We start from the raw sequence: 26,885 nt of genomic DNA on the forward strand, positions 1-26,885 counted from the left end.
AGACCCACCATACTTGCTCCGGACACTGCGAGAGGGCTGTACAAGCAATGATCACACGCACGGCACAGCGGACACACCAGGAACCGCGGTGTTGGCCGTCGAATGGCGCTAGCTGCGCAGCATTTGTGCACCGCCGCCGTCAGTGTCAGCCAGTTTGCCGTGGCATACGGAGCTCCATCGCAGTCTTTAACACTGGTAGCATGCCGCGACAGCGTGGACGTGAACCGTATGTGCAGTTGACGGACTTTGAGCGAGGGCGTATAGTGGGCATGCGGGAGGCCGGGTGGACGTACCGCCGAATTGCTCAACACGTGGGGCGTGAGGTCTCCACAGTACATCGATGTTGTCGCCAGTGGTCGGCGGAAGGTGCACGTGCCCGTCGACCTGGGACCGGACCGCAGCGACGCACGGATGCACGCCAAGACCGTAGGATCCTACGCAGTGCCGTAGGGGACCGCACCGCCACTTCCCAGCAAATTAGGGACACTGTTGCTCCTGGGGTATCGGCGAGGACCATTCGCAACCGTCTCCATGAAGCTGGGCTACGGTCCCGCACACCGTTAGGCCGTCTTCCGCTCACGCCCCAACATCGTGCAGCCCGCCTCCAGTGGTGTCGCGACAGGCGTGAATGGAGGGAAGAATGGAGACGTGTCGTCTTCAGCGATGAGAGTCGCTTCTGCCTTGGTGCCAATGATGGTCGTATGCGTGTTTGGCGCCGTGCAGGTGAGCGCCACAATCAGGACTGCATACGACCGAGGCACACAGGGCCAACACCCGGCATCATGGTGTGGGGAGCGATCTCCTACACTGGCCGTACACCACTGGTGATCGTCGAGGGGACACTGAATAGTGCACGGTACATCCAAACTGTCATCGAACCCATCGTTCTACCATTCCTTGACCGGCAAGGGAACTTGCTGTTCCAACAGGACAATGCACGTCCGCATGTATCCCGTGCCACCCAACGTGCTCTAGAAGGTGTAAGTCAACTACCCTGGCCAGCAAGATCTCCGGATCTGTCCCCCATTGAGCATGTTTGGGACTGGATGAAGCGTCGTCTCACGCGGTCTGCACGTCCAGCACGAACGCTGGTCCAACTGAGGCGCCAGGTGGAAATGGCATGGCAAGCCGTTCCACAGGACTACATCCAGCATCTCTACGATCGTCTCCATGGGAGAATAGCAGCCTGCATTGCTGCGAAAGGTGGATATACACTGTACTAGTGCCGACATTGTGCATGCTCTGTTGCCTGTGTCTATGTGCCTGTGGTTCTGTCAGTGTGATCATGTGATGTATCTGACCCCAGGAATGTGTCAATAAAGTTTCCCCTTCCTGGGACAATGAATTCACGGTGTTCTTATTTCAATTTCCAGGAGTTTATGTATAACTGTCTCTCATAATTGCGACGCACAGTAATTTGTTAAGTTATTTCTTAACTTTATTTGGTACTCCAGTATTTCGTAAGAGGAAAATGTTGACATATGGAGAATTAAAAAAATCATCTTCGCCTGAACTAGCCCCATGTTCCTCTGTTACATATCGCAGTTTTTCCTGTTCAGTTTGCTGTTATACTTGGCTTGCATCTTCTTTCGCTGAATGTTTTGCAACTGTTTTCTAGGTCGGGACGAAGACGCTGTATTGTTATTGTGTTCTTACAATGATAATTCTTTTCCGGTTTTTTTTATCGCTATCATTTGTGTCCTGCAGTTCATTGTTGGATTATTCAGAGGTACATTCAACATCATATCCTTCGAAGAAATAGCTACTTTTTTTTCTAGGGGTGAACTGTTTCTTTAAGAAGAAAAACTTTTTATGTTGATTGGTTAACAACAAATGTTGGCTCTGGAATGTAAGCCAAGGAAATATGATCTTATTACGCAAGGTTTTTCATTCATTTCGTACTGTAGCAGTACAAAGGATGCTCGATTAACAATACTCTTGAAAACCGCAATGCGTAACTACAAATTCATGATTAATGTGCATGGGCTTTATTCGGTTTTGATTACTTTTCAGATACTTTTTATCTTGGCGGCTCCACAATGATGGTTTCGCAAGTATTTCACAAACTCTTGACATCCGTACTCGATGCTAGAGAAAAACCTCAAGCAGGGATTATCTACTATCTTATCACTTATCAATTAAATAGCGCGGCTCGGGGAGATGCTTCAGTATGAATACTACTAATATATTGGAATTATCTTTACCCTTTTCGCCGTTTCGCTAGCGCAGACGCTCTAGTTGTTTATCGCAGTTTCGAGATAAACATACCCTTAGTCATTCTCTCAGCTGATCGCGTTAGGTAATTATCTCTACACAAATCACTTCCACGATAATCCATAATTTGTTTCTATATACGATTATTTACGGAGGAGTTCACGTAGCAAATAAATAAATAAATAAAAGTAATATTCCGTTTGGCAGCAGAGGTAATTTTCCAATTAAAAATTCTTCTGTGGAATGGATGTAGTTTCCAGAACGAAATCCTTGTCTTACTTTAAAATTTAACCTCACTATCCTTAAGGCATTTAATATCTTTGGGTATATGATGAAAGAATATGGTCGCAGAATTATGCACTTATTTATAAACTATAGTTAATTTCAGTGAACAGTAATAAATGTTAAAAGTTAAAATTAATTTTTATAGTATTCTAAATATTCTTTCTGAAATACAATGAACTTCTACTTAAAAAATGTAAGAAACACATCCACATCTACATCTACATGATTACTTTGCAATTTACATTTAAGTGCTTGGCAGAGGGTTCATCGAACCACAATCATACTATCTCTCTACCATTCCACTCCCGAACAGCGCGCGGGAAAAACGAACACCTAAACCTTTCTGTTCGAGCTCTGATTTCTCTTATTTTATTTTGATGATCATTCCTACCTATATAGATTGGGCTCAACAAAATATTTTCGCATTCGGAAGAGAAAGTTGGTGACTGAAATTTCGTAAATAGATCTCGCCGCGACGGAAAACGTCTTTGCTTTAATGACTTCAATCCCAACTCGCGTATCATATCTGCCACACTCTCTCCCCTATTACGTGATAACACAAAACGAGCTGCCCTTTTTTGCACCCTTTCGATGTCCTCCGTCAATCCCACCTGGTAAGGATCCCACACCGCGCAGCAATATTCTAACAGAGGACGAACGAGTGTAGTGTAAGCTGTCTCTTTAGTGGACTTGTTGCATCTTCTAAGTGTCCTGCCAATGAAAAGCAACCTTTGGCTCGCCTTCCCCACAATATTATCTATGTGGTCTTTCCAACTGAAGTTGTTCGTAATTTTAACACCCAGGTACTTAGTTGAATTGACAGCCTTGAGAATTGTACTATTTACCGAGTAATCGAATTCCAACGGATTTCTTTTGGAACTCATGTGGATCACCTCACACTTTTCGTTATTTAGCGTCAACTGCCACACCATACAGCAATCTTTTCTAAATCGCTTTGCAACTGATACTGGTCTTCGGATGACCTTACTAGACGGTAAATTACAGCATCATCTGCGAACAACCTAAGAAAACTGCTCAGATTGTCACCCAGGTCATTTGTGTAGATCAGGAACAGCAGAGATCCCAGGACGCTTCCCTGGGGAACACCTGATATTACTTCAGTTTTACTCGATTACTTGCCGTCTATTACTACGAACTGCGACCTTCCTGACAGGAAATCACGAATCCAGTCGCACAACTGAGACGATACCCCATAGGCCCGCAGCTTGATTAGAAGACGCTTGTGAGGAACGGTGTCAAAAGCTTTCCGGAAATCTAGAAATACGGAATCAACTTGAGATCCCCCGTCTATAGCGGCCATTACTTCGTGCGAATAAAGAGCTAGCTGCGTTGCACAAGAACGATGTTTTCTGAAACCATGCTGATTACGTATCAATAGATCGTTCCCTTCGAGGTGATTCATAATGTTTGAATACAGTATATGCTCCAAAACCCTACTGCAAACCGACGTCAGTGATATAGGTCTGTAGTTCGATGGATTACTCCTACTATCCTTCTTAAACACTGGTGCGACCTGCGCAATTTTCAAATCTGTAGGTACAGATCCATCGGTGAGCGAGCGGTTGTACATGATTGCTAAGTAGGGAGCTATTGCATCAGCGTAATCTGAAAGGAACTTAATCGGTATACAATCTGGACCTGAAGACTTGCATGTATCAAGCGATTTGAGTTGCGTCGAAACCCCTAAGGTATCTACTGCTAAGAAACTCATGCTAGCAGCTGTTCGTGTTTCAAATTCTGGAATATTCCATTCGTCTTCCCTGGTGAAGGAATTTCGGAAAACTGCGTTCAATAACTCCGCTTTAGCGGCACAGTCGTCGGTAACAGTACCATCGGCACTGCGCAGCGAAGGTATTGATGCGTCTTGCCGCTTGTGTACTTTACATACGACCAGAATTTCTTCGGATTTTCTACCAAATTTCGAGACAATGTTTCTTTGTGGAACCTATTAAAGGCATCTCACATTGAAGTCCGTGCCAAATTTCGCGCATCTGTAAATTTTAGTCAATCTTCGGGATTTCGCGTTCTTCTGAACTTCGCATGCTTTTTCTGTTGCCTCTGCAACAGCGTTCGGACCTGTTTTGTGTATCATGGGGGATCAGTTCCATCTCTTACCAATTTATGAGCTATGAATCTCTCAATTGCTGTTGCTACTATATCTTTGAATTTGAGCCACATCTCGTCTACATTTGCATAGTCAATTCGGAAGGAATGGAGATTGTCTTTTAGGAAGGCTTCTAGTGACACTTTATCCGCTTTTTTAAATAAAATTATTTTGCGTTTGTTTCTGGTGGATTTGGAAGAAACGGTATTGAGCCTAGCTACAACGACCTTGTGATCACTAATCCCTGTATCAGTCATGATGCTCTCTATTAGCTCTGGATTGTTTGTGGCTAAGAGGTCAAGTGTGTTTTCGCAACCATTTACAATTCGCGTGGATTCGTGGACTAACTGCTCGAAATAATTTTCGGAGAAAGCATTTAGGACAATCTCGGAAGATGTTTTCTGCCTACCACCGGTTTTGAACAAGTATTTTTGCCAACATATCGAGGGAAGGTTGAAGTCCCCACCAACTATAACCGTATGAGTGGGGTATTTATTTGTTATTAGACTCAAATTTTCTCTGAACTGTTCAGCAACTATATCACCGGAGTCTGGGGGTCGGTAGAAGGAGACAATTATTAACTTAGTTCGGCTGTTAAGTATAACCTCCACCCATACCAATTCGCACGGAGTTTCTACTTCGACTTCACTACAAGATGAACCACTACTGACAGACACAAACACTCCACCACCAATTCTGCCTAATCTATCTTTCCTGAACACCGTCTGAGACTTCGTAAAAATTTCTGCACATCTTATTTCAGGCTTTAGCCAGCTTTCTGTACCTATAACGATTACAGCTTCTGTGCTTTCTATTAGCGCTTGAAGCTCAGGGACTTTCCCAGCACAACTACAACAATTTACAACTACAATTTCGACTGTTCCTTGATCCAAGCACGTCCTGTATTTGCCATGCACCCTTTGAGATTGCAGCTCACCCCGTACTTCCCCGAGGCCTTCTAACCTAAAAAACCGCCCAGTCCACGCCACACAGCCTCCGCTACCCGTGTAGCCGCCAGCTGAGTGTAGTGAACTCCTGACCTATTCAGCGGAACCCGAAACCCCATCACCCTATGGCGCAAGTCAAGGAATCTGCAGCCAACACGGTCGCAGAACCGTCTGAGCCTCTGATTCAGACCCTCCACCCGGTTCTGCACCAAAGGTCCGCAGTCGGTTCTGTCAACGATGCTGCAGATGGTGAGCTCTGCCTTCATCTCGCAAGCAAGACCGGCAGCCTTCACAAAATCAGATAGCCGCTGGAATCCAGAGAGAATTTCCTCAGATCCAAAGCGACACACGTCATTAGTGCCGACATGTGCCACCACCTGCAGCTGGCTGCACCCTGTGCTCTTCATAGCATCCGGAGGGACCCTTTCCACATCAGGACTGACTCCACCCGGAATGCACACGGAGTACACACTGGATTTCTTCCCCTCCTTAGCCGCCATATCCCTAAGGGACCCCATTACGCGCCTAACATTGGAGCTCCCAACTACCAATAACCCCACCCTCTGCGATTGCCCGGACCTTTGAAGGCTGAGAATCATCCTCTGAAACAGGGCAGGCAGCTGCATCTGGCTCAGCCAGAGACAGTACCTGAAACCTGTTTGTCAGACGCACCGGGGAGGCTTTCTGATCAGCCTCCGGGGACGTCTTTCGCTGCCTGCCACGCCTTGGAACGACCTCCCAATCAACCACACGCGAGGGCTCAACCACAGCGGCAGATCGATCTGGGGACAGATAGGACGAGGTTGGCATCCCCATGATACCCAAGTCCGGCTCCCCACAGTGGTGCCCATTGGCAACAGCCTCAAGCTGCGCGACCGAAGTCAGCGCCGCCTACGTCTGTGAGCGAAGGGATGCCAACTCAGCCCTCATCCGAACACAGCAACCACAGTCCCTGTCCATTCTAATCGATGTTGAACAACAGTTACTGAAACACGAGTCCGTGCCTACATAACGCAAGGGAAACACGCAAAGAATGTATGAACTAACCTGTACAAATGCCTAACGACTGCGCTACAGTCTGCCTGAATTTACGATTACAGTAACTAAAACTCGAAATTACACCTCCTATACGAAACTCACACGCAATTTCAATAAGAATCGAAGTAAACACAGAAAAGAAGGTATATACGTATCTTTCTGCGCTGTCGATGTGCACCAACTGGGAGCTCAGACCACACTGGTCTCTGAGAGCCTACTAGACAGACAAGTGCCACTGACGTACCAAAACAAAACAAATGCCTAACGACTGCGCTGCAATCTGCCTGAATTTACGATTACAGTAACTAAAACTCGAAATTACACCTCCTATACGAAACTCACACGCAATGTGTAAGTTTTCTTATTGGCAACGTTACGTAGCGCTCTGTATGAAAATCACTGGCTGTGCTGTGTGCAGTCTGTGGCTAGTTTGCGTTGTTGTCTGCCACTGTAGTGTTGGGCAGCGGCAGCTGGATGTGAACAGCGCGTAGCGTTGCGCAGTTGGAGGTGAGCCGCCAGCAGTGGTGGATGTGGGGAGAGAGATGGCGGAGTTTTGAAATTTGTAAGACTGGATGTCAATTATGACTATTAAGGTAAATACATTGTTTGTTCTCTATTAAAATCTTTCATTTGCTAACTATGCCTATCAGTAGTTAGTGCCTTCCGTAGTCTGAATCTTTTATTTAGCTGGCAGTAGTGGCGCTCGCTGTATTGCAGTAGTTCGAGTAACGAAGATTTTTGGTGAGGTAAGTGGTTTGTGAAAGGTATAGGTTAATGTTAGTCAGGGCCATTCTTTTGTAGGGGTTTTTGAAAGTCAGATTGCGTTGCGCTAAAAATATTGTGTGTCAGTTTAAGCACAGTCTTGTATAATTTTTCTAAGGGGACGTTTCAAATGTAAGTAAGAATCTTCGAAGTAAACACAAAAAGGAAGCTATATACGTATCTTTCTGCGTTGTCGATGTGCACCAGCTGGGAGCTCAGGCCACATGAGTGCTTGTAAAACCAAACTATATGGCTATACAATACCTGCATGTTCTCACATGAGAAATTCCTCGAGATTGTTTGCTTTTTTATTGTACACATATCATCACAAACGTAAGAAAGCAAAATTGAAAAAAAACTGACTTTCTAAGTGACCAATGATATTCGTTTATAGAAGATCTACTCTACGGTTATGCGACACTGGAAAACCTAAATTGCTGTCAAAGGCTATAATTTTCTTACTATTACGAGATTTTATGTAAATTGTAGTGGAAAAAGGAACAAACCTTTTTAGTTTGTTTTTGAAGGACGAAAAGAAGGTAACCTGAAACAAGACTACAAAACTTTCTTCCTTGTGGAAATACAATTTCCATGCTGTTTTACTGAATAAATTCAAACATTGTAAGTTAAGTTACAAATCTTTTTCTCCCCAACACATGCAGTGGTACGATGTCTGACACTGACTAACCGAATTGCTTAAGAAGCCTAAACTAATTAAGGCCGTTTTCAACACGAAGGTAGGTTTCAACACCACAATGCTGCACTCGGTATTGTTCTCTTCTTACAAGCTTTGAACTAAGCCTTTCAGTCGGTTATAGCAGGACCTACAGAATCTCTTGGCGTCTGAAGGACGATGCTCCTTGGCCATTGGACACGTACGTAACTCATTATCAGGGGTAAATGAAGTGATGTGACAAGAATAATCCTAGGATCAACTCAGGATTGCTCAGTAGTTTGACACTTACTGACTTAGCCACACAAGACGTTCTGAAGCTTCTTATCTTACTAAATCGTCACTCACATATATATAAAAAATGTTGAAGATTGATACTTACTAACTTTTGCTGGTGTTTTAATTTATCAGCAATGCAGTATCCTCTGATGTGCAAAATCGAATATGATCAATCTCTGAATAGGTTTAGCAGACACAACATGGCTCTGCGTCGCAATACGATGCGACCTTTTTTGGTGAAATGTTTGAGCAGTGAGAAAACAAGACTGCCCAGAAATTACACAATGGATTTTTGTCCGAATAGTCAGACGAAGAATCAGAAATGAATCAAATGAGAGTATGAAACTGACCAGCATGAGATCTAGTTTTGCAAAAAGAAAAAAAAAGAACTATTTAACTGCTTAAAAGTGATCGGAGAATTTAAGTCAAACTTAATTAGCAATTTTCGGGGAAACTGAAATATTTCACAAACTGCTGCTCAGAGCTATCTATGTACGGCCTAAATCGTAAGAAATATCATATTAGAATATGTATATACTCTTAATGATAACAGAGGTGGTGGTGGTTAGTGTTTAACGTCCCGTCGACAACGAGGTCATTAGAGACGGAGCGCAAGCTCGGGTTAGGGAAGGATTGGGAAGGAAATCGGCCGTGCCCTTTCAAAGGAACCATCCCGGCATTTGCCTGAAACGATTTAGGGAAATCACGGAAAACCTAAATCAGGATGGCTGGAGACGGGATTGAACCGTCGTCCTCCCGAATGCGAGAATGATAACAGACTACCGATGGATATTTAAATATATTTCATGCTTTCTGAACAAAACTTCCCAATTAAAGAAATTCCAAGAAAAGCTAGTCAAATGTTTTGTGAAATGATTTGTCTAAAAGTAAGAAATAAAACAGACGGGAGAAACTTTTGGCGTACCTTTGAAGGGTGCTCGAAATCCCGCACAGCAGATGAGGTGACGATTGGGAATTTGTAGTTTAATTAAGAATCTTACAATGGAAAGACCAGGTTGGAATATCAACAATATCATGAAAATGATAGGTTGCTTCAAAAAATGGCTCTGAGCACTATGGGACTCAACTTCTCAGGTCATTAGTCCCCTAGAACTTAGAACTACTTAAACCTAACTAACCTAAGGACATCACACACATCCATGCCCGAGGCAGGATTCGAACCTGCGACCGTAGCAGCCTCACGGTTCCGGACTGCGCGCGTAGAACCGCGAGACCACCGCGGCCGGCCGATAGGTTGCTACTCGCCGTGAAGATAACACGTTTAGTTGCAGAGAGGCACAACAAAAAGACTGTTATGCATTGAACTTTCTGCCAAAGCATTGTTCAGAAAGGAAAAGAAAAACACACGCAAGGAAGCACACCTCACACAAAGGTAACCGCTGGCGAAAGCGGCCGGTGACAGTGGTCATGTGTGCATGAAGCGTACTTACTTGTGTAAATGTGTGTGTTTTCGTTTTCCTTTCTGAAGATGTCTTTGGTCGAAAGCTCAATGTGTAACTGTCTTTGCCGGGCGCGGTAGCCGTGCGGTTCTAGGCACGTCGGTCCGGAGCCGCGCGGCTGCTACGGTCACAGGTTCGAATTCTGCTTCGGGCATGGATGTGTGTGATGTCCTTAGGTTAGTTAGATTTAAGTAGTTCTTTTTTGTAACTGTGTTTTCTTTGTACCTGTCTGCAACTCAAGGCTTTATCTCTACTGTGAGTAGCAGTCTATCCTTTTCATAGTATATTTAACTTAAAATTCTTAGAATTTTGAACAGTAGTAAAGGGATGATATTTCACACAGTGTTCTTACTTCACTAACATATGAGCATCTCAGCTGCTGTACTTCGTTTCGAGCGTCATTCAATGGTGCGTCTAATGTCTCTCTAATCTATTTTATTTCTTATTTTTAGAAATATCAATTCACAAAACTTTTGAACTTTATATTCATTTTCTAATTTTTTATTCTCTGTGTAATCTTTATTCATTCTGTTACGCCGGACACAATAAGTGACCAAAAGTCGAGAGGCGGCTCTGGACTGATGTTCGCTAGTCGATTACTGAGGTCTATTCGGTCCATCTTTCTCCATACGGTCCTGAGTGAAAAGGGTTCCGGACGGCCCACATTCAATTCGGTGTCGATCTGGTTTGCAGTAGATCGCTGATCGCAGCAGGCGATGTGATACCCGTTCGTCAGGTCGTCCTGTGCAGCGGCTTACGAGTGTGAAAACACTGTCTGGGACACAAGATCCACATTAGACAACGTTCTCTGTCACAGAGTGTCAAACTTTTCGGCATACTACGTTCCTGGAGAGCTGACTGACATTTAGTGAGTTTGTGCTATTGTCAAGTAACTTCACTAATGTATTAGGGCCAAACTAATAAATCAAACTACATAATTGTGTTTATTTTGTCTGCTGCACATCACCAACCGAGAGCAGAGGAGGCCAGTGTTGTATAATTCCTTTGCCTTGGAAAAACTTTCCACCTATGATCAGTCATCGGAAGATGAAGATGTCACTGGACTCGTCTGTGTCGCTGATATTTATCTATTGTAAGGTGCTAAAGGAAAAGAAAGATCGTGTAATGGATGAAATGCTTTCATACATTATAAATCAGTTTGTCTGTGTCAATCTGTCGAATGGTAATGTCTCAAGTTATCTGCCGAGATACTAAATGTACTGCAAGAAGTCAAACATTTTATTGCTGCAGAAAGTGTTTGTACATTGTAGGCTACGTGGTTACCTTGGAAGAGTATAATGAATTTAATTCACAACATTTTTACCATATACGACGAGAAGAGTTTTATTTAATGAAGTAGAATCCTGTAAGGAATGAAGTTGGCTATTCACACAAGCTGAAGGACTGTTCTTATTCAAAAAATTGTTCAAATGGCTCTGAGCACCATGGGACTTAACATCCGAGGTCATCAGCCCCCTAGAACTTAGAACTACTTAAACCTAACTAACCTAAGGACATCAAACACATCCATGCCCGAGGCAGGATTCGAACCTGCGACCTTAGCTGTCGCGCGGTTCCAGACTGAAGCGCCTAGAACTGCTCGGCCACAACGACCGGCCTACTTTTCTTATTAATGACATAAAAGAAACTGAAGAGTTTTTTTGTGGGTAGCATTACCGGCAGGCTGTTTAGTTGTGAAACTGCTTATTTAAGTGTTTACTTCATATCTTTGGATTGTTAACCATTTGGGTATGTGATGTACCAGGACCTCATGGAGACAATACTCACACTACTGTTAGTACAGATGCTGTGGTGGAGATAGTACGTCTCTATTGGAGACTTGCATCTTATACACTACTGCTAAGATGCGCTAATGCCAACATACAAAACGAAAATGAAAGTTTGCACAGTGTCATTTGTCCAGTCGTCCCAAAGAAATTTTTGTGTCTAAAAAGAAGATACTTTCAGTCTTGTAAAAGCCGTTTCTCTGTTAAGTATGGGAAGTTTGAAGACCAAAGAGAGGAGCGGTTTCAGAAGCCCTTTATCAACTTCACAGAAGAAGATCTCTTTATATAGAGATGAACGAAGCAGGTCATAAGATTCCGCCTGGAGAAGGAAAATTTCAAGAAAAAAGATACCGTGATCTTGAAAATACAAGAAGTCTTACAAGAGTGCTGGTGAATTTTAATGGATATATGTCTTGCACTAGCATTCACATTTTAATAAAAATTTAAAACCCATTCTGCCGTAACTTTGTTTCTACAAGTTCAATGTCCAAATTTTTGTCATAAATATTAAACATTTACAATGATATTTTTACAGGAGGTAGTTCTGAAGTATTTTCATACTTTTGTAGTTTGTCTATTTTGTCATCATATTTGTGTTCCGATAGTTGAAATAAATGTACAGGGTGATACTTATTGAACTATAGGGAGGAAAAAAAACGTAAATTTGTTACAAACTACGGCGTGCACACACTTTATTCAAAATGTAAGCGTCACTAAAGATATTCGGATTTACGTTGTAACCTGTTCGATGTGCCTTCCATCATTGGCGATGATGTGGCGCAGACGAATTGTGCATGACCCGTTGAAGTGTCGGAAAATCGATGCTGTCGATGACCTTCTGAATGGCTGTTTTCAGCTCAGCAATGGTTTTGAGGTTATTGCTGTACACCTTGTCTTTAGTATAGCCCCACAAAAACGAGTCGCATGAGTTCAGATACGGAGAATATGGTGGCCAATCGAGGCCCATGCCAGTGGCCTCTGTGTACCCCAGAGCCAGAACACTGTCCTCAGAGTGCTCCTCCAGGACATCAAACACTCTCCTGCTTCGATGGAATGGAACTCCGTCTTGCATGAACCACATCTTGTCGAAATCAGGGTCACTTTGGATAATGAGGATGACATCATCTCCCAAAACCTTCACGTACCGTTCGGTAGTCACCGTATCATCAAGGAATACCGCACCGATTATTCCCAGACTGGACACTGCAGACCACACAGTCACTCATTGTGGGTGAAGAGACTTCTCGATCGCGAAGTGCGGATTCTCAAGCCCCCAAATGCGCCAATTTTGTTTATTGACGAATCATCCAAATAAAAGTGGGCATCGTCGCTAAAACAAACCATACTGATTCTGTCATGTCCCGTGGCCAACCGTGCAGTTTGAACGTCCTAACGCAACCATTCAGAAGGTCTGACGCTTTTATTTCACATAGATCAAATAGTTTAATAATTGTCACCCTGTAAGTACGAAATATGAAAAAAAAAACTGAAAATAAATTAACGACAGTTTTTACAAAAATGAATGCATAGAACTGTTGAACTATGTTTTGAATGCACATAAAAAGTCAGGAATGAGGAAACTGAGGTCTGAGTACCAAAAGTTGGTTTTGAAAAATACCCATGAAATCATATTAAATATTAAGAACTCAAAAGCCATTGAAGTTTTGGACTTCATAAATTGGTTATGGCTACACCTTTACATGGTAGCGTGATTTTAAAATTTGGCTGAAATCGGCAAAAGGGAAGAAAAGTTAAGCTTTTGGGTGGAACCTCCTCTGAAAGCGAAAGACAATATAAACATTTTTCAGAAAAAGTTTGAAGTGTATTAATGAACGTATATGGTTAACTGATTTTTATATAAACTTGCTCGATTAGTGAATCAGTCTTACAGCTATTAAAGCAATATTAACGAAGGATTGGAAATGGATAGTGCACGATATATATTTTTACCTATTTATATTACTAAGGTACGTCCGAGGTCTGTAATCAGCAGCAGAATTTGTACAAACAAAAAATTAATAATAACACGTCGTTGGCAATACGTTATGATCTTAGCGATATCTTTGGCGCAGCAAAAGCAAGAGAATCACGGTACCCTTTCGTAGCTACAAATTACTCAAAACGACGAAAACGGAATTTTTAACGACAAGAATGTTTTGTCCTCGCGTTGGCTTAACTCCACGAGAGCCTAGCAAGAACAGGTCACAAATATAGCTGTGCAGTAAGGCAAATGAGTAATGTCCGTAAATAGTGACACTCCGAAACAGTGTAGTGAATACGACGATGAGATTTGGCACCTACTTCCATTGCTCTCGCCTGCTTATTGCTGCTAAATTGCGGCGGGAAAGGGCGGCAAGCAAAAAGGCAACACTACGCTCGGAAACGCTGATTCCCGTATCATCTATGATACGTTGTGACCCACGCGTCTTGCGCCGTTCGTAGTCGGTAAAGTGCCAACACGGTGCCATGTCTATCGCACACCCGTCTGTAACTGCCTGCTCATACAGCGTGTGGAAGGGACTCTCTGGTTGAGAAGGGAAGGGACTGATAGATGGTTGCAGCCAGTCCACTTGTTGTTCAATCTGTACCCTAAACAAACTAAAAGAGAGTCAAAGAATGTTTTGGAACTGAATCAACGTTCAGGGAGGTGAAATAAAAGCTCGGAGGTTTGTCGATGATATAGCAATTCTCTCAGAGATGGCATTGAACTTACAAGATCAGTTAAACGGAATGGACTGTGTTTTGAAAAGAGATTATAAAATACATATCAACAAAAGCACAACGAGAATAAAGTAATTTAGTCAAATCAAATCAGGCGATGCTGAGGGAATTAGATTAGGAAATGAGATTCTGAAGATAGTCGTTGAATGGATGTGTGTGATGTCCTTGGGTTAGTTAGGTTTAAGAAGTTCTAAATCTATGGGACTGATGACCTCAGATGTTAAGTCCCAGAGTGCTTCGAGCCATTTGAACCATTTGATTTGGTAGTAGTCGAGCTTTACTGTCTGAGCAGCTAAGTAACTAATGCTGATGATGTAAAATGCGCACTGGTAATAGCAAGAAAAGCGTTACTGAAAGTGAGACTTTTATTGACATTGAGTATACGAGTAAATTTAAGTGTTATGAAGCCCTTTCTGCCGCTGTTTGTCCGGAGGGTGGCCTTGAGCGGAAGTGAAACGTGAATGATAAAAAGTTCAGTCAAGATACGAATAAAAGATTTTAAAATCTGTAGTCAGAGAAGAAACGTGAATGATATATACGAGGCTATGATGAAAAGCAATGCCTCAGAATTTTTCATGTGAAAACTCTTGAAGCTTTTTACATAAAACAAACATTATTAACCTTCTTCTACGTCTTCATTCTTCATATCTATAGTTATTTATCCACTTTGACACACTAGCGACGAAAACATTTTTGCCAGCTAGAGACCAGTTTGATGATACCATCACTGTAGAATGTTTGACTTTGTTGTCACCTCTGCTTGCACTGCTTCATCACTATCTTTTAAGTGAAGTCCTCGAAAGTGTCTCTTAAGTTTTGCAGCTAGATAAAAACAGGATATGGCTAAGTCGGGACTGTATGTAGAATGATCAACGACAGTGAACCCAAGGCATGGATTGTTACTGTTGTCGTAGCGCTCTTGTGTGGCCCGGCATTGCCAAGCTGAGAGACGGTGCTCCATGTGTGGACGAACTCTTCGAATTCGAAACTCGATTACAGCACCAACATAGGTACGTTAAATACCGCCATGTTACACGCTGCAATTCGGAGCCATCTAGCGGCAGAGGAGTGCAAATTTGTACACGTGAAAAATAATTACGTATAATGTTAGTAACAAGTTTGTTTGTTTGGTCACCATCCGAAGCAGGAACGGAAATATTCGCTTTGTACATAAAAACTGTCTTTTATTGCTGAAATGTATTTTATTTCTTCCAGACGTGTTTCAACGTTTACTTCAAGGCATCGTCAGTGGACGCTAGAATGACACAGTTTTGTTTTAATACGCGATATTTGTAGGCAGTAAAGCAGTTCACATCTTACGTTTTTACATAAATGAGAACTGTAAGCAATCGCTTAATTACATTAAAAACATCGCTGTGTCATTCTAGATTCCACTGACGATGACTTAAGGTAAAAGGCGAAACGCGCCTGGAAGAAATAAAATACATTGCAGCAAGAAAAGGCGGTTTTTATGCACGAAACGAATGTTAATAACGTTTATTTTATTTAAAAATTCAGAGGCATCATTTTTCAGCATACCCTCATGAGCGAATAAAGAAAAAATGGTTCAAATGGCTCTGAGCACTTGTAACGACAACTGTATCTATAATAATTTTTTCCTTTATGAATTTAGATAAGTTAATGTTGGCAGGGTTTTGAACTTCTTTTTCGGCTCGTATAATGATGTTAAAGAAACTGCGAGTAACTTTTGTAATGAATATTATTGTTTATGTTAGATTTCAGAGAATGTGATAATCAAAAGAAAGTGTACTTAATGTTAAAAATATTGTAAAATGTGGAAATTGTAATTTAAACACTTGGTCCATACGTAGGTAATGCATTAGAATATGTGTAATAGAAAACCTGTGGTGAATACCCTACCTGTAGGGGAGCGGGAAAAGGTGGAGGCAGGCGAGCGCGGGAAAACGCACACTGGGCGCGGTTCGGCGCAACGGGCACAGCAGCCAGTCGGAGGCGAGCAATAGTAAGAGTCGGAGTGGTAAATTGATCCGAGGAACAAGTACTGTACCGAGGAGGCTACCTAGGAAAAGTGGATTACATTGAGCCTCGGGTACACCGATGCCGATGACTACTTGGCATGGCTATATTCTGAGGCACAAAGTTGGAAAGATTACGACGCTAAGAAGATGGAAAGTGCCTATGTAGCGTGAGCCTTAGCCGCGCTTGTATGTGTGCCGTGCTGCCCGTAACCTCGCTGCCCGCCAACCGCCGCACCGACTTGCACAGGTCAAACCTTTATTTCATCTTTAGAAGTGTAAATGTGTGGACCAGTGTCGAAACTGTTTCTAATTGTGTAATAATAACGTGAATTTTACCAGAATTGCTTTAGCCATGACTTATCCTGATCACTGACCTAGACAGGATCCTTACCTCGTATTGTGCAACCCGAGTATCCTGAACTGAAAGTTTATAATTAGTGCAAATGAGAATTATCAGCAATCAAACTTTTGCTATAAAGAAATGCAATAGTTCTGTGAACTATTGCAAATGTTGGTAGAAGTATAAATAAACTGAAAGATAGTCTTTTGAATTGAGTTATCGATGCTATTTAATTAACTTGAGACAGAACTAATGACAGTTAAATTATTCAGAAGTAAAACAAAAGATTAGTTATCCATTGATTGAGAAATTTGAGTGTTAATTTGACTTTTAGTAATTAACAGTTTCAGCCCCCCCCCCCCCCCCTTGTTCTTGTTCATTCTTTCAAACCTTGAAATGTGCTGATCAGATTTGACCAGTAAAGTTAAGTTCTACATTAATCCTAAGTGCATTAGTGTTGTTTTTCAATTTTAATAGTGACATTATATGTAGGCTTCAAAACTGGGTATCCTAGGGCAATCTATGCCCGATTTCAGTCTGATCAATATACAAAAATGCAATTTGTAGTAATCATTGATGTGTGGTGTTGTGTGAATTTGTCTCGTCCAAATTAGTACCAAGATAGAAAGCTTTAGTTCAGTGGATTTTTCCGGGTCCAAACTTTGCCATATAACGCATCATTACTACGCGTGACTAGGTTTGTACATGTAACAACTTGTACAAGGAAAAGCTCACTCATTGCCTAAGTAGGCTGGCAACCGAATTATTAATCAAAGGTAGCATCTACTGTGATTACTTCTTGTACATGCGAACGAGCAATTGTGCTTCACATATGTTTGACGCATCACTGTAGTTATTTACTGATTACAAGTCCGATCTTGCTTCTATTAGGTACACGCGGTCAATTTATGTACTAAAATCCTTGTTTATAAGGTGAAGCCCGTGAACTTATTACAGTACAGGCTTTATACAGCTAACGTACGTCCGTTAAAGGGCGGAAGTGATACACGTGGCTTCCCGGTGACAGGACATCCAGTTGTAGTCGATTACAAATTAATGTAAAGATCGAACAGTGGATGTTTAGTGACACGAATAGCAATAAAAGTTAGTAAAATAAACTGCAGTGGGAGTCAAGTATAATAGTGTGGTGTAGTTGACATTCAATATGGACAGAAATGTAGGCAGGGTAGATGCGCCAAGCGAAATTGAGAATGCGGCTGGCAGTAGTAGGAGTTTACGCGGCCAGATAACAGATGGCGTTAGCGGAAGACAATTAGCATACATACAGTACCATGAACACGTCAACGAGCAGACTGAAATGTCGAGATTGTCTCGGACACAGCAAGAGACAAAACAGGAAGTAGAGGGTGACTTGGTAGATGATAGTGGGTACGTGAACGAATCCACTGACATGTTTGATTCACCACAGATAAAGAAAGAACCGAAAGAAACTTCGGAAGTAGAACCGGAACACACGGATTCCGTAGAACAAAACAGTATAAAAATTTTAAGTATGAACGACTTATTTGAACAATTAACCAAACAAATTGCAGGACAGAATGAACAGCTTAAAACGCACGTTGACGAGCAGCTCAAAACGCACGGCCATCAGCTAAAAACACAAAATGAGCAACTTCAAAAACAAGTCGGCAATCAGGTTAATCAGCTTAAAACGCACGTTGACGAGCAACTCAAAACACAAAATGAGCAGCTTAAAACACACGTTGACGAGCAGCTCAAAACACACGTGGATCGAATTGAAGCACAGGTTGAAGGACAGGGAATTAAAATTAGTAAACAAATAGAACAGGTAGAACAAAAAGTGGGTAATTTAAATTCTGTGGTAAATACTCTGAAACTTGAAGTTGATGCCATTAACAAGAATATGGATACTATGCAGGGGGAAATTGTTAACATTAACAGTAGGTTCGATGTTGAAATTCTCAACATCCAAGAGAAAGTAGAACCTCTGGTTGAAACTAAGGTAGACGAAAAAGTTTTCGGTCTTAAAACTGAGATCGTAAACGAATGTCAGCACGGAATATCACAGTTGGAAAAGGTAGTTTTAGAAACTGAAAGGGATTTAGATAAAAAAGTAACCGGATGTGTTCAAAACTGTGAACAGAATACTACGAAAATTCAAGGCAGAATTTTCGATCTGGAGAGCAAAATTAAAGACAGGCCTGGTGTTGTCTGTAATGGCACACCGATTACGAAGCTGTTAGAAGGCGAGGAACGCTTTGATCCCGCCAAGAAACACAACGGATGGCATCCGTTAGATTTTATCAAAAATTGCGAGAGAATATTTCCTGAGCACCTGTCTAATCAGGAAAAGATAAACGTTGTAATTAGCGCCTTAGCAGGTGACGCTAAGCGTTGGGGGATTAATTTGGATACCGAACGAATGACGTTCGAAGAATTTAGGCAGAAATTTACGGAAGAATATTGGTCTGAACAAAAGCAGGACCACTTATGGCGGGAGTTCATCATGGCCAAACAGCATGATAACAGGGGCAGAAATTCTTTGAAAGATTTCTGCGAGCATTGGTACCGAAAATTGACACATTTAAGAGGACGAAGATCAGATTCAGAAATTATCTGGGAGTTATATAAAAAGCTCCCAGAAGATTCAAAGAGGTATGTAGGAAGCAATCATCGCAGCTTCCAAGCATTTCTCGAAAGAGTCGAAGACGAAGATCATTGGCGCGAAAGTCGTGCTAATTATCAAAACTTTGGTAACCATAATAACCGACACAGTAACGAACGAAATGACGGCGATGGATTTCGCGTCAATGTAATACAGAGAGGAAGAGGCAGAGGAAGAGGTAGAGGAAATAATTCAGGTCGCGGTAGAGGATATACCGTGCAAAATAACAACGACGCGGGAAACTAATTTCCGCGAACGTTGCGGGCCAAACGGAAGCGGACAATACATACCGGCCCCGATTTGAAAAAAGATACCGGACCGACCGTAATGTAATGAGACAGGCTAGGGACAGGCACGGAACGCCGCGACGTGTTGTGGCGAAACAAGCGTCAGCTGCGAGCCAGAATGAGTCATTCCTGCCGCACAGAACGCTACATGTTAACAGGCGAGTGGAGCATCAGAGGGCAACGGCCCGGCCTAGCGGAACATCTGTTAGGAAAGAAGCCGCTGGAAATACGGCAGCAGTAGATACGAACATAGCCGTCAGGGCTAATGAAAACTTTACGAGTGATAATCCCGTGGCAAAGGAAACGATAAAGGAAACTGTGAATACACAGAGAGGTGCGGTTAGCAGTGTTTGCAATAAAATTAAAGGCGATGATGAACTAGCAGAAGTAACTGATTGGCAGGTGCAGATCGACGATCTGTACAAGGGCCTGAAGCAATGTGAGTGGGAGGATTTTAAGAAGGAGTATGAGGCAAAGAAATTAGTTAGTGGAAAAGGAGATAGTAGGGACGTCGATAAGGTGACGTGGCCCGAATTGGAAGAGGAGAGAATAAATAGCGCCGCGCAACATACGCGTGCCGTCAATAAGAGGCAGATTAAGAATGGGAAGGATTTGGAGGATGAAATCCTCAGCATTGACGAAGAAATAACTTCTGCTAACAGTCCGCCAATAGTACAAGCTGCAACCGAGAGGCACCGTGGAGAAGGGGCAGATGATTACCTGAAAGTAATCAAAGTCCACGAGGATTACACCGAATATGAAGTCACAGTGGATGTGAATAAAGCTGAGGATGAAGCCGTATTGCCTAAGGAGGAGGTTGAGTTAAAATCCAAGCCTGACGACAATACAGAGGAGGAACTTAGTGCCTGTCTCAGAAAAGCTTTTATGTTAGAACCTGAAAGCGATCCGGAATGGTCGGATTCCGACGATAGTTCAGATGATGGAAGGTACGCAAATACAGACGAGAATGAATATACTAACTTTCCCTATTGTTCAAAAGTAGCGTACTTAAGTGAATCTGATATTGAGAAAGAAAGTAGTGGTGATTCTAGTGACGATGAATTTGCAGGTGTAAACGAAAGTGAATATACTTTTACTGAAAGAGGGTATGAGAAAATTAGTGACATTTTTCCAAAGAAAGATACAGAAAATAGAAGTGGGCAAGAACCGAATGAATTATTCAGTAATGTAAAACAGGGGCATAATTTGCAGGAACCTCCAGATGATACTATACTGGGGCACGCCTTAATAAATGTTTTGAAGGAGTGTGAATTACAGGAACAGAAAGAACCACCTGATAAAATGATGGCAGAACAGGGAATGTTGTACCTTGCTAAAGACTTTGAAATTTCAAAACCTAAAAAGCCGCCTGATGAAACGAAACGTTGGCAAGAGCTGAATGACTTAGTGAAAGATGTAGAAAATAGGAGGCCTAAAAAGCCACCAGACTTAAGTGACTGTTTTATGAACCCTAAAAGACTGCCTTGTTAATAAAGAGACTGGGGGCAGGATACTGTATTTGTATATATTATTAGTATTATGCATGACTTGATTGTTACTGTATCTCAGTGTTACCTGAAAATGAATTATTGTTTTGTTGATTTAGAGTCTGGGGCAGATTTATATCGGATTTTGAGAATGTCATGAATACGTTACATCATGAAACTACAGGATTTCCACCGGAAGAAATTTTGTTAGACAGAAGTAGTAAAAGTTTAATTGAAGAAAAACTAGAGTTTCCACCTTGTACAAGTTTGGGGTTGGATCAAAAGAAAGAATTGGTGATAAAAAGGGCAAAGCAAAAAGCTGAAGCTAGATCTAAAAGACACAATAAAAATTTAAAAATTTCAAAATTTAAAATTGGAGATTATGTTCTTTTAAAAACCCACGAAAAGTCTAGTGAACTAAACCATGAAATTTCAAAATTTAAATATATTTATAATGGACCATATATAATACAGAATATTCCACACGACAATGCTTACTACTTGATCTACCCAAAATCCAAAAGACCTTTAGGTGTAAGAAATATTGAGGACCTGAAACTGTATGTTCCTAGAAATGAGTGATATAAGAATAATCAGAAAATGATTGGCAATAAATGTGCTGTATCTTATGCTGAACCCAAGTTATTCTAAAAGTAACTAATCTTTGTAAATGTCTGTATACCCTTGAAAGTGTGCTAATGTAGTTATGTAAGTTTCAGGTTACCACTTGTACCGTAACTGTAAAAATGTATGGAGAAAGGATAAAGGCTATAAGCCAGATAAAAGATGGGCCTGTCAAAAAGGAAAATAGGCAGTGTATGAACCAAAATGTGAAGGACTGCCAAATACTAATGAGGGCAGATAAATAGTCGATTGAAAATTGTAAATATGATCCAGAAGAAGTGACAATATGAAGTGAAAAGGACTGCCCAAATCCGCATAATAGGCAGCAAATAGGTGTAATTAAATTTTTTCAATATGTGTGTGTGTGCTTTGTTTAGCAAGTAAGGAAATGGACTGCTATTCAAAACAAGCAGCGACAAATTATTTTATAGTGTGTACAAAATATGCAATTGTTTTGTAATTAAATGTTTGTATTCCATAATTTTAAATTATTTCTTTGATAAATTTAGGAAAAATAATTAAATTACTATTTTAGTAATGTTATGATGATAAGTTGGACTGTGCAAAAGGCACTTGAGTAAATGACAAGTAAATGTTTTTGGTATGTTAAAAAATATAGACCTATATAATGTGAGTGAAAGGAAGTAGGTGGTATAAAATTTTGGACATTTACGTAAAAAGGATTCAGAACAACTGTATAAATGTAATATTTAGTGTTCCCATTAAATTTACACGTTGTGAAAATTACTGGAAACAGGGGCATGTGTAACGACAACTGTATCTATAATAATTTTTTCCTTTATGAATTTAGATAAGTTAATGTTGGCAGGGTTTTGAACTTCTTTTTCGGCTCGTATAATGATGTTAAAGAAACTGCGAGTAACTTTTGTAATGAATATTATTGTTTATGTTAGATTTCAGAGAATGTGATAATCAAAAGAAAGTGTACTTAATGTTAAAAATATTGTAAAATGTGGAAATTGTAATTTAAACACTTGGTCCATACGTAGGTAATGCATTAGAATATGTGTAATAGAAAACCTGTGGTGAATACCCTACCTGTAGGGGAGCGGGAAAAGGTGGAGGCAGGCGAGCGCGGGAAAACGCACACTGGGCGCGGTTCGGCGCAACGGGCACAGCAGTCAGTCGGAGGCGAGCAATAGTAAGAGTCGGAGTGGTAAATTGATCCGAGGAACAAGTACTGTACCGAGGAGGCTACCTAGGAAAAGTGGATTACATTGAGCCTCGGGTACACCGATGCCGATGACTACTTGGCATGGCTATATTCTGAGGCACAAAGTTGGAAAGATTACGACGCTAAGAAGATGGAAAGTGCCTATGTAGCGTGAGCCTTAGCCGCGCTTGTATGTGTGCCGTGCTGCCCGTAACCTCGCTGCCCGCCAACCGCCGCACCGACTTGCACAGGTCAAACCTTTATTTCATCTTTAGAAGTGTAAATGTGTGGACCAGTGTCGAAACTGTTTCTAATTGTGTAATAATAACGTGAATTTTACCAGAATTGCTTTAGCCATGACTTATCCTGATCACTGACCTAGACAGGATCCTTACCTCGTATTGTGCAACCCGAGTATCCTGAACTGAAAGTTTATAATTAGTGCAAATGAGAATTATCAGCAATCAAACTTTTGCTATAAAGAAATGCAATAGTTCTGTGAACTATTGCAAATGTTGGTAGAAGTATAAATAAACTGAAAGATAGTCTTTTGAATTGAGTTATCGATGCTATTTAATTAACTTGAGACAGAACTAATGACAGTTAAATTATTCAGAAGTAAAACAAAAGATTAGTTATCCATTGATTGAGAAATTTGAGTGTTAATTTGACTTTTAGTAATTAACAGTTTCAGGCCCCCCCCCCCTTGTTCTTGTTCATTCTTTCAAACCTTGAAATGTGCTGATCAGATTTGACCAGTAAAGTTAAGTTCTACATTAATCCTAAGTGCATTAGTGTTGTTTTTCAATTTTAATAGTGACATTATATGTAGGCTTCAAAACTGGGTATCCTAGGGCAATCTATGCCCGATTTCAGTCTGATCAATATACAAAAATGCAATTTGTAGTAATCATTGATGTGTGGTGTTGTGTGAATTTGTCTCGTCCAAATTAGTACCAAGATAGAAAGCTTTAGTTCAGTGGATTTTTCCGGGTCCAAACTTTGCCATATAACGCATCATTACTACGCGTGACTAGGTTTGTACATGTAACAACTTGTACAAGGAAAAGCTCACTCATTGCCTAAGTAGGCTGGCGACCGAATTATTAATCAAAGGTAGCATCTACTGTGATTACTTCTTGTACATGCGAACGAGCAATTGTGCTTCACATATGTTTGACGCATCACTGTAGTTATTTACTGATTACAAGTCCGATCTTGCTTCTATTAGGTACACGCGGTCATTTTATGTACTAAAATCCTTGTTTATAAGGTGAAGCCCGTGAACTTATTACAGTACAGGCTTTATACAGCTAACGTACGTCCGTAAAGGGCGGTAGCGTTACACACTATGGGACTTAACATTTGAGGTCATCAGTCCCCTAGAACTTAGAACTACTTAAACCTAGGTAACCTAAGGACATCACACACATCCATGCCCGAGGCAGGATTCGAACCTGCGACCGTAGCGGTCGCGCGGTTCCAAACTGAAGCGCCTAGAACCGCTCGGCCACCACGGCCGGCCGAATAAAAAAAAAAACTCGAAATTTGTGGTAAGTTCCTATGGGCCCAAAGTGCTGAGGTCACCGGTCCCTAGGCTTACACACTACTTAATCTAACTTAAACTAGCTTACGCTAAGGACAACACACATACACACACCCATGCCCGAGCGAGGACTCGAACCTCTGACGGGGGGAGCCGCGTGCACCATTGCAAGGCGCCTTATACTGCGCGACTACCCCGCGCGGCTACGCGAATAAAAAGTTTTGATGTGTAGTGCTACTGAAGAGAGCTGAGAATTATGTAGGGAGATCGCGTAACTAACGAAGAGGTACTGAATAAGAATGGGAAAGAAATAAAATTATAGCAAATATTGCCAAAAAGAAGTGAGAAACTGATAGGACACATCCTGAGGCATCAGTCAATAGCCAATTTTAATAATGTAGAGCAGTGTGGGGGGGGGGGGGGGGAGGAGGAGGAGGGGAGGGGCGCGGGGAAATCTAAATACTCACACAGGATAGACCAGCGTGGTGAACTGCGTCAAATGGGTTTCCTTACGGAACAGGGAACAGCTCGTCACATCTTCAAATGGGGCAAATCTTCTCGTGACTTTTCGCACTTGGTTTACCTAAAGTTTAAAAAAAAGTTCAAATGTGTGTGAAAACTCATGGGACTTAACTGCTAAGGTCATCAGTCCCTAAGCTTAGCCGGCCGGGGTGGCCGAGCGGTTCTAGGCGCTACAGTCTGGAACCACGTGATCGCTACGGTCGCAGGTTCGAATCCTGCCTCTGGCATGGATGCGTGTGATGTCCTTAGGTTAGTTAGGTTTAAGTAGTTCTAAGTTCTAGGGGACTGATGACCTCAGATGTTAAGTCCCATAGTGCTCAGAGCCATTTGAACCATTTTGAACCTAAGCTTACACACTACTTAACCTAAATTATTCTAAGGACAAACACACACACCCATGTCCGAGGGAGGACTCGAATCTCCACCGGGACCAGCCGCACAGTCCATGACTTCAGCGCCTTAGACCGCTCGGCTAATCCCTCGCGGCACCTAAAGTTCCCATAGCTTTCGTGGCACGAGTGTTTTGAAGCGACCTCCCTCGCGGACGGAGAATTCTAGATGTAGATGACGTAGTGCTGACCTCCTTCGTAGGGAACTGCGCTATCCCCACAGCAGGTAGTGGACCTGCCGCATAGCCTGCCTGCTAGTGTTGCTACAGAGGAAGGCCGAGCGCGCGCCGCGAGAGACTGACTTACCTGCGGCTGCGTGGCCGCGAGGTGTGGGCGCTGTGCACTACTGAGGTGATTAGCGAGGTCGCTTCCTCTGCGCTGTTGAGTTGGCAGGCTCCGCCGCTGTGCCACCACGGAGGCGTGGCTGCGCCGCTGCCAGAAGAAGCGGCCGGCGCGTCACAACGGCCGGGAACGGCCAGGCAGACATTAGCTAGGCTGCAGTTGGACCACACACTCGTACGTCGACGTATCAAAAACACTCGATGTATGGTATCGATGCATCGAATTGAAACTCTTAACTTTTCGATATATTCGGTGCATGGATATTTCATATTTTATTCGATGCATCGACAGCGATCCTACTTTCGTAGTTGTTTTGTCGTTTTAACTTACACTACTGGCCATTAAGATTGCTACACCACGAAGATGACGTGCTACAGACGCGAAATTTAACCGACACGAAGAAGATGCTGTGATATGCAAATGATTAGCTTTTCAGAGCATTCACACGATGCTGGCGCCGGTTGCGACACCTACAACGTGCTGACATGAGGAATGTTTCCAACCGATTTCTCATACACAACCAGCAGTTGACCGGCGTTGCCTGGTGAAACTTTGTTGTGATGCCTCGTGTAAGGAAGGAGAAATGCGTACCATCACGTTTCCGACTTTGATAAAGGTCGAATTGTAGCCTATCGCGATTGCGGTTTATCATATCGCGACATTGCTGCTCACGTTGGTCGAGATCCAATGACTGTTAGCAGAATATGGATTCGGTGGGTTCAGGAGGGTAATACGGAACGCCGTGCTGGATCCTAACGGCCTCGTATCACTAGCAGTCGAGATGACAGGCATCTTATCCGCATGACTGTAACGGATCGTGCAGCCACGTCTCGATCCCTGAGTCAACAGATGGGGACGTTTGCAAGACAACAGTTCGACGACGTTTGCAGCAGCATGGAGTATCAGCTCTGAGACCGTGGCTGCGGTTACCCTTGACGCTGCATCACAGGAGCGCCTGCGATGGTGTACTCAACGACGAACCTGGGTGCATGAATCGCAAAACGTCATTTTTTCGGATGAATCCAGGTTCTGTTTACATCATCATAATGGTCGCATCCGTGTTTGGCGACATCGCGGTGAACGGACATTGGAAGCGTGTATTCGTCATCGTCATACTGGCGTATCACCCGGCATGATGGCATGGGTGCTACTGGTTACACGTCTCGGTCACCTCCTGTTCGCATTGACGGCACTCTGAACAGTGGACGTTACATTTCAGATGTGTTACGATCCGTG

At 42.4% G+C, this 26,885-nt stretch overlaps 1 protein-coding gene across 2 annotated transcripts in view; it reads right to left on the reverse strand.

Annotated features, from left to right (window-relative positions):
* LOC126259709 (sodium/hydrogen exchanger 2-like) overlaps nucleotides 1-26,885 on the reverse strand; it is a 1,006,529-nt gene that overhangs the window by 510,855 nt on the left and 468,789 nt on the right. The window contains exon 1 of one of the 2 annotated variants that reach the window (XM_049956681.1): nucleotides 25,614-25,646. The exons of the other annotated variant lie outside the window; for it this stretch is intronic. The gene's annotated coding sequence lies outside the window, so the exon portion shown is untranslated. Of the gene's footprint in view, nucleotides 1-25,613; nucleotides 25,647-26,885 lie in introns of those variants that run through there. 2 annotated transcript variants of the gene reach the window in all.

The sequence above is a fragment of the Schistocerca nitens genome, chromosome 5 (assembly GCF_023898315.1).
Source record: "Schistocerca nitens isolate TAMUIC-IGC-003100 chromosome 5, iqSchNite1.1, whole genome shotgun sequence".
Classification (NCBI taxonomy): domain Eukaryota; kingdom Metazoa; phylum Arthropoda; class Insecta; order Orthoptera; family Acrididae; genus Schistocerca; species Schistocerca nitens.